At 35.2% G+C, this 20,000-nt stretch overlaps 1 protein-coding gene across 1 annotated transcript in view; it reads left to right on the top strand.

Moving 5' to 3' along the window:
* The window catches only part of LOC128249692 (uncharacterized), a 215,371-nt gene that overhangs the window by 1,066 nt on the left and 194,305 nt on the right, over window positions 1-20,000 (top strand). The gene's annotated exons all lie outside the window — the stretch shown is intronic.

The following is a 20,000-nucleotide window of genomic DNA, read 5'->3' as shown; positions in this document are numbered from 1 at the left end:
TATATATATATATATATATATATATATATATATATATGTATATATATATATATATATATATATATATATATATATACTGTAAATACATTAAAATACTTTTCAATATTTATATACATATATAACTCGTATAATATATACTTTTATTATATAAATATATATTGGTATTGTATCTATGTATACACAAGCACGTACATACATACATGCATGCATACATACATACATACATACATACATACATACATACATACATGCATACATTATATATAAATGTGATGGAATGCTTTTCTGTCGTTTATTTTATATACGTTTTCATTGTTTACCTTGTTTATCAATATTTTCTTCATATTTTTATATGATTTCCATGTTATTTGCCTTAATAATAAATTTCCAAAATCAATGATCGACATTTCTAGACCTTCATAGTCTCACCTTCAGCATGGAGTGTTGTTGGTGCATGTTGTTGGTAGGCAGAGCCAATGTACCTACAGTAGTCCTGACGGTTATATTTATATCTTATCAGTGAGGTGTGTATTTTCGGTCACTATGGTTACTGCTTCCTTTATATATCACCTTTTATTTTTGTGCGGAATTCATTAGAGTATCGATGTAAATTCGACTAATTATTTTCCTATTTAATTTGTTGCTCTATTATGTAATACTTCACACCTTTGTCGTAAGTGCCTAGGGAGCTGACGCAAGCATGTTTTTGTATGGCCAATATAACAGATTCGAGAAATTTGCATCTTTCACGTTTGCCTTCAAATTTGTATATCACCTTGTTCATTTGTACGAAATGGTAAAAAATATAGAATTAAACTCATCACTCCATCTCCATAATATTTCGAGAAAACATATCACACATGATCGTTATACATTAAGATAACTTCATCATGAAACACACACCATAGAGGCAGATTTTTATGGACATCTGAAGATTTCATAATGACCTTAGAACAAACGAAATAGATAAAAGTTTCGCATAAAACTTTGGCTACAAATGCTCCAATATTATCCAAGAATAAAACCACCAGAAGTGTCAGCTCGCATACTGATAAACGTTTTAGCATCTTCTACATGAGAAATAACCAGTTGCTGCTTGCAATGCAAATTATAAAAACAAAACAACAGAACACCAATGTGTTTCTGTCAACGTTCAGGTTCACGTTGATCTATGCGGCTGCAATGAAAAATGAACATGTATACGCATTTTTTGTATATATTTATGTGTGTGTGTGTGTGTGTGTGTGTGTGTGTGTAGGCGCAGGTATGATTGTGTGGTAAGTAGCTTGCTTCCCAGCCACATGGTTCCGGGTTCGGTCTCACTGTGTGGCACATTGGGCAAATGTCTTCAAATATAACCTCAGGCCAGCCAAAGACTTGTAAGTAGATTTGGTAGACGGAAACTGAAAGAAGCCCGTTGTATACATACATACATATACATATATATATATATATATGTATGTATACCGTGAGAGAGTTAGGGGTTCGGGGTTCAACCCACTAATGGATAGTATCTATCCAGTATACTGCTGGGAGGGTACCCAATTATTGTTACGCTAGTGCTATACTAGGTGCAATCAGTGGGAGCGGGTAAAAGTGGAGGTTTTACCCAAAATTTGTATAACAATTAGAATGGGTTCAGCATATTATCCTCTATTTTCTAATTGTTATATATATGTGTGTGTGTGTGTGTGTGTGTGTGTGTGTGTGTGTGTGTGTGTGTGTGTGTGTGTGTGTGTGTGTGTGTGTGTGTGTGTGTGTGTATACACACATAGACTCACATATAATATAAATGTATATTATATCTGTGGTTAATTTCATAGTTGTTTTTGCAGCAATTACTATTTTTGTTGTTGTCATTGAAGTCGTTGTTTTGCTCGAGTCCATATTTTGAACCTTCACAGACTTCAATCCGATTAAAAACGATCAGCAAATCTTTTATTTCCAGATGTAGATTAAGTAGGACCGTTCCATTTTAGGACAATATTGATTTGGTGGGGAAATAGAATCATTTATCTTTTATCTTTTATGCTTATCTTATAGTTGTCTATCTAAACACCATATTAATTGACAGATAGATAGATAGATAGATAGATAGATAGATAGATAGATAGATAGATAGATAGGAACAGAAAGGCAGGCAGGCAGGCAGTTAGACATAGACAAAGAAACAAAGATAGATAGAAAGGTGAATAGGTAGAATGACAGATAGACAAAAATAGATAAACGGATAGAGAGGGATGGGGGGGATAGAGAGGCAGACAGGCATCGATAAAAGATTAATAGATACATAGGCAGATAGACAGACAGTGAGACAAACAGTTATATAGATAGATAGATAGATAGATAGATAGAGAGGGAAGGGTGAGAGAGAGAGAGAGAGAGAGAGAGAGAGAGAGAGAGAGAGAGAGAGAGAGAGAGAGAGAGAGTCTAACAATGCTAACTGAAATATTCTGAGTGACTAAAAGTGTTAGTTTATAAGAAAATGCCAAGAAAACCACTAAGTAGGAAATTTAATTTCCTCCCGTTTGAACCGGAAGTATAGTGAATATTTCGTGAATAAAGCGTCTCAATTCTCAAGACTGAACATCGGTCCTGTTCTTTTTATAATGCTGTTCCTCCGTTGTCGTTGTTGGTAATGATGTTAATGTTGTTGGTGTTAGTTCGCCATAGAATAAGTTACTATTATTGTTTAGTCTCGTGTCAGCCCTAATCTGCTAGATCTGTTACTAAAGCCTCTACTATCTCGGTCGTGTCTACCCTGTCTTTTATTCAATTTTTTTGTATCCATGCAATTATATATTGTGCCCTTCCCACTTTTAAAGCGATTTAAAAATTTAACTGCTATTTCTCGTAGGTCGAATAACCCCTTAATGAATACGTCATCGATGTTTCTTTTACGCAATTTTGGTTATTTGCTACCATCACTGTTCCAAGCCATTGCATTGAGTTCTTTCCGATAAACTTTGATACCATTTTATCACCTAATCTCTACCACAAAGGGCTGAAATATCTTTAGTCACTCTTTCCAAGTACTATACCCTCCAGACAGATCTTAGAAAGACCCCAATTTGAACGCCTGATATAGTCAAAAAGTTTTAAAATGTTGCTTCACCTTTACTAATTATAATTAGTAAAATTAATACTATCACCAATAATTATTGGGGGTAGCATTAACGTTTCTTAATTTATTTAATCGACCCTGAAAAGAAGAAAGGCAATGTCGACCTCAGTGTAATTTGAACTCAGAACGTAGCGGCAGACGAAATACCATTAAGCAATCTCCTCCGGCGTGCTACGTTTCTGCCAGCTCGCTGCCTTAACTTGACTAAATATTGATTATAGAATTGTCATGTTTTATAGATTTAATATTTTAACTCTGACAGTTAATTGTTTACCAATAATAAATCTCATGACATAGTTTTGAAATGCTTCTATTATCCAAAATTTTTTTTCTGACTAGTTGACGCAATCTAATCCATACTTAACTACAAGGAAAAAGCAAATGTTATATATCTTAATTTTGACTCTAATTAATATTGGATTGAATTCTTTAAAACAATCTACCCATGTCAGAAGTATTCTGTGATTTAACAGCAACCCCGTTATTGTTTGAAGTTCGTAGTTCACACCCTTGATAAATTTATTCTATTTCTTGCTGTACGGGGCTGTTATAAATTGTCGCGTCTATGTTCGTCTGTATTTTATTTGTATTGTTGCACTCAATCTCTTCAAAATTAATTTAGAATTGGAGAACCACCAGTTCTTTTACATTTGCAGCTGTGATTAATGGCATCGTGAATGTCTAGCAATGTTGTTGTCAATAGAAACAATATACTTCCTATAGCATCAGTTGGAGAATGCCTGATTCCCTATATATAGAGAGCGAACTATATTTTTCCCTTTCAGAAAAACAACAAGGGGAACAACCGGAAAAAAGTGGCCTCTTGATTAACACTTTTCATTATAAACAGATTAAGTGGTGAGCTGGCAGAATCGTCACCACTCTGGTCAAAAAGTTTGGCGGCATTTCGTCTGTCCTTGTGTGCTGAAAGCCATGAATGAAACTCGGCTTTTGAATCACATTCGTAACTTTCCTTCAGATTATGCACTTTCTTAATCCTTGTCCCTGTACCCACACACACACACACACACACACACAAACACATACCCACACGCGCGCACATACACCCCCACACACACGTACACACATACACATAGATTTACTTATTTTCTCATTACTTGAAGTTTCTAGACGTAAAGCCCCATCAGGATTGTCGGGTGACCTCTTTCTGGGAGGCAGCGCTTTTGGCTGTGCTGTGTAAGGCTCAATAGACACGAGGCTGACTGAAAGGCTATCACGTGTGGCACACAATCTATCCACGCCACTAATCGTAGATAAAGAAAAACAGAATGGTCCTAGATGAAAAGCTTATAAGCATAGGTTTGCATATATGGAGCCGAACTAGAGATATACAACATCAAAAGTGTTACGATTATATTGGTTGCTGTTTAAGGGCAAGACCGTTTTGTGAGTGTGTTGTTGTTGTTGCTATTTCAGATTGAAAACGATACAAATGTCTAGGTCTTGACCGTCACGTTTCATTCCCAGCCGCAGTGTACCTAACGACCATATTCTTCAATGCGCTGTTCTTTTGTAAGATAATAATAGTGTGTGACCTGGTTGCTATGTCTAGCACGTACAAACTCCCTTGCTAACTGGTGTGTTAGTTGATTGAGATTTCTTTATAAAGAAAGATTGCACTTAATAAAGATTGTGTAATAGATACCAGGTTATTGAGTGCAACTATTGTCCTCGACAGAATTAAGAGTCAACAGTGTAGGCCACGTTTCTGACCATGCACCAACTAAAGAATGCGTTAGGCTGAATCACGTTTCTATAAAAGGACATGTAAATCTGAAAACATAGACACAAGAGGCCGCAGACAAGTCTTTAATGTGACTTAAATACATACAGACGGAGAGAAATGCGCGCGCGCGCACACACTCGCTCACACATATGCATACATTCACGTAGAGAGCATCAGCTTATGAAGAAACCTCTTTTTATACCACCTTCCCATAACTCATTATGTTCTTGCCAGTACAATCGGGAATGTTGTTGTTGGCACTCCGTCGCTTACGACGTCGAGGGTTCCAATTGATCCGATCAACGGAACAGCCTGCTCGTGAAATTAACGTGCAAGTGGCTGAGCACTCCACAGACACGTGTACCTTTAACGTAGTTCTCGGGGATATTCAGCGTGACACAGTGTGACAAGGCTGACCCTTTGAATTACAGGCACAACAGAAACAGTAAGAGTGAGAGAAAGTTGTGGTGAAAGAGTACAGCAGGGTTCGCCACCATCCCTGCCGGAGCCTCGTGGAGCTTTTAGGTATTTTCGCTCAATAAACACACACAACGCCCGGTCTGGGAATCGAAACCGTGATCCTTTGACCGCGAGTCCGCTGCCCTAACCACTGGGCCATTGCGCCTTCACACAATGGGGAATAGATCGTGAAAATAACAACAGCTAAGAATGAATACATTATTACCGATGGATCATAAAACTATTTTTGGAATATTAAAGTAAGACCAGTAAAAATCAAATTCAAAACGCAAAAGAAAACTAAATTAAAACACAACCAACCTGATACTGGTGTTTGGGACGATAAAATATGAAATTAGGCAAATGAACTCGTTGCAGAAATCAGCTGGACGCTTGACAACAATGTCATAGAAAAATAGAGACAAGAGATGACATCAATGAAATATTGATGAGAAGTTTGAAAATCCAGTCTCTCAAAAAATACTTATAGGTCTGTAGCCGTTATGATTGGCATGACATGTACCAGCCTGCCTCAATTAAAGTTCTTCAGAAGGAACGTAATTCCATCATTCTGTAAACCATACAGGTGACCATAATATCTAGACCAACAAACAATTCTCCAAGACTTCAAAATTCAAAAGATCAATATCTAATCAAAGGATCGGCAGTGTAGTTAGAGTGTTTGATAGAATGTTTTAGTGCTCTACATCTTCAGTTCAAATCTCATCTAGGATGAAACGGCCACAGTGTCTGTCCCTGAAATTCGTGCGTAAATGTGTGTGTGTGTGTGTGTGTGTGTGTGTGCCGTTGAGTTTACGAGTGTATTCCTGTCGCCACTGTTCCACAGCATTTATTTGTTCACGGTCCACAAATTAAATATTCTGTAAAAGATCGATATAAAAAATATTAGATTTATAATCATATAAGTCTTGAAGTCAGTTTCTTTTTCTAAAACAAAACCCTTAGAGGCAGTGCCCCAGCATGGCTTCAGTCAAATGCCTGAAACATGCAAAAGATTAAATGATAAAAGACAACGGGAAAAATGTCACCTCTCTGGGTCAAAATTTCTGCATTACCAACAGGATTCAACACAGTCTCCGTCTCTCCAATATCATTCACAAGACTTCGATTGACCTTAAAATTTGATAGAGAAACAGACTTGTCCAAGAGTTTGTTGGTAGAACGAGAATTGAAGCCAGGACGAGACCACGTGATTGCGTTGCTAATCATACAAATTTGAATATAGACAACCAATCAGAATGCTTGGCCATATAATAAGTCAGATATTTTGCTGAATCACAATCACAGTATATACGTTCAGTTGTTTCAGCCGTTGTGGCATAATCAGTAAAACTTCTCACAATCAATTCACAGAATCGTCATTATTATTCATAGACAACGTGGTGTTAAGAAAAAAACAAATAAAATAAAAATCAAACGACGAGATATGTGTGCATTCATGTGTTTATATGTCGGCATGCGTTTGTGAGTGTGTGTGTGCGAGTGTATGTGCATGTGTATGTGTGTGTATATATATATCTATGAATGTATATATGTATATACATGTGTATAAATGCATACATATATACAAACGTACATAAAAACATTCAGACATACATATATACATATATATGTATATATGTATGTCTGAATGTACATATGTATGCATATACGTATGTATATATATATATATATATATATATATATATATATATATATATATATATATATATATATATAAGCAATGTTAATTCTCTCTCTCTATATATATATATATATACGTGTACTCGAGGCTAATTTGAATATAATGTTATTATCATAGTTATCACTTACCCATCAAATATAAATAATTATGATTCGTAGCTGTCCAGCATATAAACACAAAAGAGGTTACTTAGTGTGTGTGTGTGTGTGTCTCTCTGTGTTTTTGCAAGTTTGTATGCGTGTGTGTGTTTGAGCTTGTGCGAGGAGGGGGGAAGTATGCGAGATGATGAAGGAAAGAGAGAGAGAGAGAGAGAGAGAGAGAGAGAGAGAGAGAGAGATAATATGAGAGACAATGTGATAACACTATCAGACAGGAGAGACTGAGAAATTGTGTTTGTAGGTACAGTGTGTGATTGTAAGCGTTTGATTTCGAGAAATAAAGGAGAAGGGAGGGGGAGAAAAGGGGAGAAAGGAAAGGGGTGAGTTGGGGAGAAAGAAAGAATGAGATAGAGGGAGGGATAGAGGTGGAGAGAGATAGAGAATACTGGAAAGTTGGGGGAGAGATGGTAGAAAGTAGAGGGCCGAGGGTTCGTAGAGGGTTTAACAGCGAGTTAGGTAACACCGAAGATATGCAAAAACTTGTTGTTGTTGTTGTTGTTATCATTATTAAGGTGATGAGCTGGCAAAATCGTTAGGACGCCAGGCAAAATGCTTAGCGGTATTTCGTCTACCGCTACGTTCTGAGTTCAAATTCCACCGAGGTCGACTTTCTTTCGGGGTCGATAAATTAAGTACCAGTTGCGTACTGCGGTCGATCTAATCGACTGGTCCCCTCCCCCAAAATTTCGAGCCTTGTACCTTGAGTAGAAAAGATTATTATTATTATTATTATTATTATTATTATTATTATTATTATCATTGAGTGAGAGAGCAGTGCATGCCATCAAAGTGACACAGGTGTAAAATATACGAAGCCCAATATACCCATCATGACTACCCGTCTGATAAGGGTACACTAGGCACATGCATCACAACCACATGTGCGCGACATGGTGATCTCATATCAAGATAAACAGCGCATGACCTCGCAGGTGGGGCCCAGTTAGAATTTTCTTCAGGTCGAGTAGCGCATCTCGTTCAAAAGGTCCCCGAATAAGGTTTGTTTAAGGATGTTGAGCAAAGCACCCATGTTTCCAAAGGTGAATTATCCAAACCCCAAAGAACTCCTCTCAACACATGGCTATGATGCTCCTCCACTACTTCTGCTCGTGATCAGAGATGCACATATCGTCAGCCACCAAGGGACATGCTGAACTGCTTAAGGTCAAACAACTGACAAGCAAATCTGTGGTATTGAGCAGAATATTTGCTGAAGCCCATCTTTTATACCAAGACAAAACAACGTACGTGATAACAACTCTAATCAATTAAGATCAGAAACCATGAGAGCCACTGCTTGGTACTGCATCAGTATTATTATTATTATTATTATTATTATTATTATTATTATTATTATTATTATTATTATTATTATTATTATCATTATTATTATTATTATTATTATTATTACTCGAGCTAGCTGTATAGTTGGAGCGGTGGAATAATGCTCTTCTGTATTTCCTGAACCTGTCTACATTTTGAGTTCAAATATCGCCAAGGTCAGCTTTGTTTGTCATCCCTCCGGCATCGATTAAAATACGGTACTAGGCTAGTACTGGAGTCGATGGCATCCACTGATGGCTCACACGCAAAAAAAAATGACAGGCTTTGTATATATATATATATATATATATATATATATACATTCACACACAAGCGTACTGGTACACATATATGAATACATTTATTCATGCGTACACACAACATGCACAGATATGCATCGATACGTAGAATGAGTTCTTGACTGATAGATTCATTGATTGAGAAACAAGCAGAAAGATTGGTGATACTCAGTTGCAATAAATGTTTTATTCATTGATACGAAAATCATGTATCTTATTCTGTAAAACAAATACAACTGCATTCTGTTAAATTTCATTTTTTGTTTTTTTTAAATTCAGTTTACATTTCGCATGGTCCGAGTTTCACGCCACTGCGCTCTTCAGGCGAAAGATATTTGTCATTCTGTTGATGGTCTGATTATTTACATTGGAGTGGGTGATTGTAGGGTTAGTAAATAATGTGAAGATGATTGTTCGATGCGTCAAAAGCCACAGCCTATGCTCCAAATAAATTATAAAACAAAACTTCGGAGACTGAGACTGACAAACAAACATGATAAACAGTATCTTCAGAGACAACACACACAAGAAAGAAAAACGACAAAACAAGATAGAGTTAGAAAACAATAAATGCCCGTGCAAGCATATATGCAAATATACATGTTACCATGTATATATGTACGTATTTGTCTATGTATTTGTATACAGATATATACATTATATATACGCATATGTATGTATGTATGTAGGGTTCAATACATTTGTTTACAATTATATAGGAATTTCTTCTTTAAAGTTCCTTCACTCTTTTATATTATTTTAGTGATTATATCTGTTGCGCACAAACCATTGCATTTCATTTACAAATTCAATAATATCCCTATATATACACTTAATATCATTAATATTTATATAATAATATTAGCATAAATTATGAATTAATAAAACGTATACTCACACTACACAAAAACATGCATATATATATACACACACATATACATATATATGCATGTATATATAAATATATGCGTGCGTGTGAGCGCATGTGAGTGTATATATTATATATATACACAGATAGATAGAGATATAGATATTATACATATATATATTATATGTATGTATGTATGTATCTATATATATATGTATATATATATATATATATATATATATATATATATATATATATATATACATTGTAAAAATGTTTCAACTGAATAGTTCTTCAGAATACAGACGCCAGGGTGTGTAGATATATGTATATATGTATGTGTATATATATCTATCTATCTATCTATATATATATATATATATATATATATATATATATATATATATATAGAGAGAGAGAGAGAGAGAGAGAGAGAGATAGACATTACGTTACACTCATATTTGTTTTCCGGTGACGTCAGTCTTTTTTTTTTAATGCGTGTGTGTTTGTATTTGTGTACCTGTATCTGTGTTACTAACGTCGTGTTAGACTTTAATGCATTTTAAACACTCTTTCTGGTATATCGTATAATATAATAAAAATAATCAGTATAGTATAATATAATATAATCGTATACAATAGAAATATTATTGCATTATTTTCCTGCATGGGTTCGTTTACGAACTGTTTTGGATGATAACGTAATCAGCCGTAAATTCATATATACATACATGCACACATACATACAAGGATTCATGCAGACACACACATACATATACACAAATACGTATATATATATATATATATATATATATATATATATATATATATATATATATATATATATATATATATACTCAGGATGGTGTAGTTTCTTAGAGACCAGGTCATAGGTTGCAGGAAAGATTCCAATATTGCTTGTTTCATAAACAAATAAAGAATTGATGTGAATTCACTGATGCGTGTGTCTGATATATAGTTAATATGACTATTTCAAAACGTGTGAAAATAGATATTGAAAAATGGTTGTATGACTCTGTGGTAAGACGTTCGCGTCCCAACTACAAGGTTTGGGGTTCAGTCTCACTGCGTGTTAAATACTGTTCGTCTTCTATTAATGCTTCCTATTTCTTTATTGCCCACAAGGGGCTAAACATAAAGGGGACAAACAAGGACAGACAAAGGAATTAAGACGATTACATCGACCACAGTGCGTAACTGGTACTTATTTAATCGACCCCGAAAGGATGAAACGCAAGGTCGACCCCGGCAGAATTCGAACTCAGAACGTAGCGGCAGATGAAATACAGCTAAGCATTTCGCCCGGTGTGCTAACGTTTCTGCCAGCTCGCCGCCTTTTAATATGTTTCCATCTCCTTTTTTTAATATGTCCTTCTATAAATACATTTCCATGTCCTTCTATTAATATGTTTCCATGCCCTTTTTTTTAAAACACTATACATGATACTTTCTCGAGACAACTACTTCAGTTACAAGGCTTTTTTCAAAAGACAACGATAGAATAGCTATCACTCTTAAGGATATAAGTACTGGGGGTTGATTTGTTCGACTAAAGTCTCAAAGTCGGTGCTCCAGTATGGCCGCAAGGCATTGAGTGAAACAGATGAAAGACATAAACGTTGAAAAGAACATCTAAAAATACTACCGCAAATGCTGGAGATGCGCAAACAAGATGTGCTGTATGATAGGAAACGATTTAAAACATATAAATACAAATAATTGAATTTCCAGAATCGGTAGAGCGTTGAACGAAACTCTTTGTGATATTTGGTAACGTCCCATTACGTTCTGACTTCAAATCCTGTCGAGGTCAAACATTTTTTTTTTTCTTATTAAGATCGATAAAATAAAGTATCAGATGGGAAAAAAAGTATTGAGTCTTTTTTTATTATTATTAAATTAATCGATAAAACACCCTGAAAGTATCCCAGTAACACCATTGTTAAATATCGTAGAATAATAATAGTAGAAGAAAAATACACGGGTCAATAATACGAGTTCTATGTGTATATACGTATCTATGTTTGTGTGTATGTATATATATATATATACACACATATACACAGATATCTATATACATATAAAATCACACATAAACACACATAAATGCACACACATTAGTACACACATACGGACATACATACACATACACATATGTATATACACATATAACTCATACACTTTGACAAACATAGACACACACGACTCTGATGTTTATTAAACATTGTTTCGTAGTTGACTAAATCTGTGTACTTGTGCACAATTTCAGTCAATAGATAGTCAGGGAGGTAGGTAAGTAGGTAGGTAGGTAGGTAAGTAGAGAGAGAGAGAGAGAGAGAGAGAGAGAGAGAGAGAGAGAGAGAGAGAGAGAGAGAGAGCTGCGCATGCGTGTATAATTCTTAAAATTTCATTCTATAAGTTTTTACTTATGACAAAAGAAAATATTATAAAACGAAAGCTGATTATGAAGGGTCTTGGCCTAGCGATGATGAGAGGCGCAGTAGTTAAAATATAGTGTGATAAAGATAAATGGAGTTGGTAATTACGACGAAACATTCGTACTTTTTCTTCTTTCATTCGTGAAAGGATAAATGTCAAAGTTAACCTCACCGGGTTTTGAACCCGAAACCAGAAAATCGAAACAAACACTATAAAGCAATCTACTTGACATAATAACGATTGCGCCAACTCAACTCTTAAGAGACCATCTCCTTGATATGGCTCTTCCTCTAACTGATATGGTCAGTTTAATTTAAATGCTAAAAGATGTTTCTTAATTTTTATTCTGTAGTTTAGCTTCTTTATAGCAGGCAGTTCAATATTCCGAGCCCACCCATACACGTATACTCTTTTACTCGTTTCAGTCATTTGACTGCGGCCATGCTGGAGCACCGCCCTTCGTCGAGCAAATCGACCCCAGGACTTATTCTTCGTAAGCCTAGTATTTATTCTATCGGTTGTTAGACGATGGTAGTGGGACAAACACAGACACACAAATATATACACACACATACATATATATATATACATATATACGACGGGCTTCTTTCAGTTTCCGTCTACACACCAGCATCGGTTGTCAGGCGATGTTGGGGGGTCAAACACAGACACACAAGCATATACACACACATACATACACACATATATACATATATACGACGGGCTTCTTTCAGTAACCGTCTACCAAAGCCATTGACAAGGCTTTGGTCGGCCCGAGGCTATAGTAGAAGACATTTGCCCGAGGTGCCACGCAGTGGGACTGAACCCAGGACAATGTGGTTGGTAAGCAAGCTACTTGCCACACAGCCACTCTGCGCCTATATGTTAATAAAAACAAAGAATATTAGTCAAGTAAGCAGAACATAATTTATCGACCCCGAAAGGATGAAAGGCTAAGTCGACCTCGGCGGAATTTGAACTCAGAACATAACGGCAGACGAAATACCGCTAAGCATTTCGTCCAGCGTGCTAACGATTCTGCCAGCTCACCACCTTTCTTTGCGTTAATTAATAATGAAGAATTTTTCAATGGATAAATTTCGCTTTTCGCATATCCAAATTTCCTGTCAAGTAACCCATTGGAATCTTGAAAGTTTCCAATGGAGAAGAAATTTCCCTCTGGTCAAAAATTGTAAACCCGGAAGCTTCCTCATCATTAGCGGTGGTGGTGGTGGTGGTGGTTGTGTGGTTGTGGTCTTGGTGATGTGATGGTGGTGCTGTGGGGATTATAATTATGGACGATGATGATGATGAAGCTGGTAGGAGTGATAGTGGTGGTGATAATGGCGTTGGTAGGGGTACTAATGGTGATAGTGAATGTCATGGCGATGGTGCTGGAGGAGTAATGGTGATGATGGTGATGGTGGTGATGGGGATGTCGGTGATGGTGGTGGTGGTGGTGGTAGTGGCGGTGGTGGTGTTTGTGATGGTGGTGGTGTCAGTGATGGTAATTATGCTATATCAAGATCGTTTACAAAGTATGTTTAATCACATTGGTTGGTTGTTTACTTCGTTCTGTGTTGTCCATGTTATTGCTGTTGTTGTTGTTGTTGTTCTATACTTTTGTTTATGGCCCAGACTTTCAAATTAGAGCTCATTAAGACTTTCACATTGCACACAGAGAGTGAGAGGCGGGTGGGCCTGAAAAAATATCAAAAAAAAAATAAAGAGCAGAGAGGTGGGGTGGAGTGGGGAGAACTGTACACACATTTTGTGCGAGTGTTTATGCATATATATTTAAATATACACACACATACACACATATTTGTGTGCATGTAAGCATATATTTACGCGTGTGTGCGTGCCTGCAAGCGTGCGTGTGTGTGCATGTGTGTGTGAGTGTGGATTGATGTACTTAATAGAATGAACTAAAAAGGAGCCCTCAAAAATAGACACATCGTTATGTAGATTTAAATGTATATACACGAATATATATATATATATGTACATATATATATATATACATATACACACATATATATTTTGGGTTTGCTTCCTATTGCTTGTTCAGAGAGAGAGAAAGAAAGAAATGCGTAAAGACCTGCACGTATATATGCATATTTTTATTTCTTACAGCGTGAATATGTGTGTGCATATGTGTGTGTGTGTGCGTATTTTAATTTTCCCACGCATGTGTTTCCGTATCTGTCTGTACATGTTAATCTTCGTTCGCATGTGTGTATTTGTGTATATGTCTATCTGTTGTGTATCTGTGTTTGTGCTAAGGTTTGTGTGTGTGTGTGTGTGTGTGTGTGTGTGTGTGTGTGTGTGTGTGTGTGTGTGTGTTTTTGTTATCAGATAAACAGTAAATCTCTATATCTATGGAGTCACATATTTATTTATAATACACAATTAACATCAAATGGAGCCAAGATGGCGGCGATTGGAATTTTAAATTTCATCTATGTGCGTATATTTAAATTTGGGTATCAGTGTATATCACTGCATGTCCGTTGGTCTTGTAAATGTGTATTCGTAAGAGCGGCGTACTGGCAGAATCGTTAGCATGTTAGAGAATATGCTAAGCAGTATTTACCCGGCTCTTTAGCTTTTGAGTTCAAACCACACTGCGATCAAATTTGCCTTTCATCTCTTCGGGGTCGACAATATAAAGTACCAGTTAAATACTGGTCTCCTCAATATCATTGCCCTTGAAATCTGCAACGGACCTATATATATATATATATATATATATATATATATATATATATATATATATATATATATACTTCTATTTCCATATTCACAGGTACGATAAAGTGTGTGTGTATGTATATATATTTTTTTTATTTATGCGCCCTTTTAAGGCCTCAAGAAACAGGAAGAAAGAGTGAGAGAAAGTTGGGGCGAAAGAGAACAACAGGGGTCGCCACTATCCTCTGCCGGAGCCTCGTGGAGCTTTAGGTGCTTTCGCTCAATAAACACACACACAACGCCCGGTCTGGGAATCGAAAGCGCGATCCTCCGACCGCGAGTCCGCTGCCCTAACCACTGGGCCATTGCGACTGTGATGATATTTTCGTGCGGCGGCAGTGTGTGTGTAAATGCAAGAACGTGCATGCGTTTTTTAAAAGGGTATGGGATTATAATTTAACTAACTGATATTAAAAACTAGATTAAGAATAGTTTTCTGTTTTTATTAATGAACATATGTGATTAATAGTTAACCATTTGTAAAGAGAATTAATCAAAAGCAGTGTTTTAAGGAACTCAATACACAAAAACATTAATATACGTTCAATATATGTGTATATATATAATGTACATTATGTGTATATATATATATATATATATATATGTATATATATATATATCTGTGTGCTGAGGAAGCTGATGAAGGAAAAGTTCCATAAGTGGCTCGTCTGTTTTCCTATGTGTTTATTCTGTTGTCCGAAAGAAAAGTTCGTTTTTGTGCTTTGTTTATGTTCCCGTTCCTTCTTTGACGTCCTGTACCCAGATATGCATCTATATATATATATATATATATATATATATATATATATATATATATATATATATATATATATATATATATATATACATGTAGATGTAGGTCTGTACATATATGTATGTATACATGTATATGCTCATATATCATTTGTATTATTATATATATGTATATGTATATATATTGGATATGGATGCGTGGTGTTCAATCATATAATAATATAAAGAATATATATATATATATATATATATATATATATATATATATATATTCATATGTGTATGCGCGTGCGCGCGCACTTGGTTCTGTGAGAGTGAACTATGTTTGTGTGTCCATGTTTGTGAGTCAGTCACTGAGAATCTTTTTGTGTTCGTGTTTGTGAGATTGGTTAATTAAATTAATTCTTTTAATAAATTGATTAACAATTATGTAATTAGACAATTATTTAAATAGTCAAATAATGAGTTTTTAATTGTATGCTGATATACAAAAATATAATCCTTTTTTTTTTAAAACGGATCTACATTCACATCACTGACACACCACGCGCGCGCACACACACACATTCACAAGCACAGACATGCAGACTACCTGTCCAGTTTTCGTTCCAGATTGAGCAGGTGCTCAAAATTAGCCACATCTCAGCCTGAGGCATACTTTAAAATAGGTTGTTAACTTTTGATCTAATGAGCACATGTACGCACACCGTATTGAGTTCTACATCAGATAATATTTATTCAATGTAAAATATATTTTCGTATATTTTTAAATTTTGCATTACTTGATATATACATACATACCTATATATATATATATATATATATATATATATATATATATATATATATATATATATATATATTTCTATATATATATATATATATACATTCAAGCAGGCAAACAGGTAGATATATAGATATATAGATAAACAGAACTCTTCGAAACGCCAGCGTTAGAATGGTGGCAGCTAATGAAGGAAATGTTCTCTATGTGGCCTGTGTGTTTTCTGTACTTTGTTTATCATTTGTCTACGTTTTGTTTGCAATGTCCTGTACCCAGATATGCATCTATATATTCAGGTAGATGTAAGCATGTACATACATGTACGTATATATGCATATACTCATTTATTATTTGTATTATATATATATATATATATATATATATATATATATATATATATATATATATATATATATATATATATATATATATATACATATATTCATATATATATACCACATCTTTTGATGTGTCCCCACTAGACATTCTTTGCCAAAACTCAGATATCTATGTGGAATAGATAAAATTAGAGGCACGTGTAAATCCAATACATTTACAACAAGCATGTTTCCCCTTCTTTTAATCCCAGGTTAACCTTCTTATTCATGTGACATACAGATATTTTGGGTGCTTCTAACCATAGAACATAAAAACTTAACGCCTGTTTGTTTGAACACAGCTCATTTGTTCAAAAAACATTACGAACGTTTGTGTTTGGATGGAACAAAAGGCTTACTTTCACACACACACACACACACACACACACACACACACACACACACGTATATATATATACATATAAGTATGTATATGTTAATATATATTCTTCGCAGCTCTATTTCGTTTCCGCTGCAACATTCAATATGCATGTATATGTATATAAATATATATGCATATGTATACATGTGCCTATGTGTGCATGCGCGCGTGAATGCTTAAATTGTTTTAAATCAGGTTTACTCTTCTCTTCAAAGCATCTGACTTGTTCACAAAATCTGCAAGTCTCCGTCAGTATCGACGATGTCTTTTCCAGTTTTTCTTTCAATGCAAAGGCGTATTCGTTGAATTATCTTTGGTGCCGCTGTGAATTCAAGAGACGTGTTCGCTTAGCATAAACTTGAAGTAGAACCTTTGCGATTTTGTGAACAACCTAAGTGGAATAGTAAAATTACAGATGCAATTCATGCGATCCCTATGGTAAAATATACTTGCCCGAAGTTCCTATTGTAGAGGCGCGGGGCTTTGTGGTTACGGTGTCAGCATCATGATGGTAAGATTGTGGTTTCGATTCCTGGACCGGGCGACGCGCTGTGTTCTTGAGCAAAACACTTCTTTTCACATTGCTTCAGTCCACTCAGCTGGCAAAAATTTGTATCACTGCGATGGACTCGCGTCCCGTCCAGCTGGAGAACACATACGCCATTGAAACCGGGAAACCGGGCCCATGAGCCTAGCTAGGCTTTAAAAGGGCGCAAGGAATCTGAAGTTCAAAAGTTACACGCAGATATACATAGATACATGCATGCACACATACAAACGTACATACAGATACACAAACACACACACAAACATACATACATATATACATATATATATATATATATATATATATATATATATATATATAGATAGATAGATAGATAGATAGATAGATAGATAGATAGATAGATAGATAGATAGATAGTTAGATAGATAGATAGATAGATAGATAGATAGCTATACATATGCATGCATATAAAACGAAGAAAAACCCTGTAAAATTAATTTCATCCTTGGTTTATTTCAACAATTTGTCTTAAATTTATCGTTCATACATACATGCATACATACATACATATATATATACATATATGTGTGTATAAATATTATAAATGTAGCTACATGTATGTTTATCTGTATATGTGTATATGAGTGTATGAATGTATGCATGTATGTATGTATGTATGTATGCATGTAAGCATTTCCTTATTCGCTTCGTTCTATATTCTTCTGCACGTTGTTTATACAACTTTACATAAAGTTTTCATTTCGGTCGAAGGGCCATATATATGTATATAATATATATATATATATATATATATATATATATATATATATATATATATATATATATATATATATATATATATATATATATATATATATATATATATATATATATATATATATATACAGTTTTTTTTTCCCTGTTTTTGCTGGATTTATTTTCTGTTACTATCGCAGTCTACTGTTTTCTGCGTTCATTCGACTTTTTGTGTTTATTCGTCTTTACTGTTCTGAGCACTTGACTGAACAGTATTTTTATACATAAGTGCCGAAAACATAGCGATTTACAGTCGACAACTGATGAAGATATTAAACTTTTTTCCTCAATTTGTTTTGTATTTACGTTGGTTTAGCTTAGGAAATATTTTTGTTTGTCCTCTGTCCACATATAACTACATATATAGATATCTATGTATCAGGCTCTCAATCTGTATTCGTCTACCAACCTACCTACCTACCTACCTACCTACCTACCTACCTACCTACCTACCTGTCTATCTATCTATCTATCTATCTATCTATCTATCTATCTATCTATCTATTTATCTTTTTCTTTTCTTCTGTCTGCCTATCTATTTATATTTTGTGTATATCTATATATACGTATGTATATTAAATTTATATGTATGTATACATATGATGCATAATATGCAATGTACTTTATATATATATATATATAGGCGTAGGAGTGGCTGTGTGGTAAGTAGCTTGCTTACCAACCACATGGTTCTGGGTTCAGTCCCACTGCGAGGCACCTTGGGTAAGTATCTTCTACCATAGCCTCGGGCCGACCAAGCCTTGTGAGTAGATTTGGTAGACGGAAGCTGAAAGAAGCCCGTCGTATCTATGTATGTGTGTGTATGTTTGTGTGCTTGTGTTTGTCCCCCAACATCGCTTGACAACCGATACTGGTGTGTTTACGTCCCCATAACTTAGCGGTTCGGCAAAAGAGACCGATAGAATAAGTACTAGGCTTCCAAAGAATAAGTACTAAGCTTCCAAAGAATAAGTACTAGGCTTCCAAAGAATAAGTCCTGGGGTCGATGTGCTTGACTAAAGGTGGTGTTCCAGCATGGCCGCAGTCAAATGATTGAAACAAGTAAAAGAGTAAAGAGTAAAGAGTATGAGTGATTGTGTTTATATCTTTGTATTTGTGCTTCTCCCCATCCCGTTTGTCTACCGGTGTTAGTTTGATCAGTTCGACTAAATTCCTTGAAGGAGGTGATCCAGCGTTGCTGCAATCCAATGATTGGAATAAGTAAACGATAAGATTTACATAAATAATAGACTACACGTATTGCACTTCTGACAAACATCCCTCTAAAAAAAACCAAACACTTTTACCATCAATCATGTCAGGCGTTTAGTAAATACGCACAATAATTCAGTTTGCTAAGAGCACATGTCATTCAGGAGACAAATATATTACAGGAAAGGGTAACACAACTTAGTAGAAAAGGTAAAGTCACAAATGACATTTCATAAGAGAATAGAAAAAAAAATCAATCCTCCTCTCGACG

Source organism: Octopus bimaculoides, chromosome 16, assembly GCF_046866305.1.
Source record: "Octopus bimaculoides isolate indiv1 chromosome 16, ASM4686630v1, whole genome shotgun sequence".
Classification (NCBI taxonomy): domain Eukaryota; kingdom Metazoa; phylum Mollusca; class Cephalopoda; order Octopoda; family Octopodidae; genus Octopus; species Octopus bimaculoides.
Note: the sequence above shows the minus strand (reverse complement) of the source record. Positions and strands in the feature narration are given on the sequence as shown.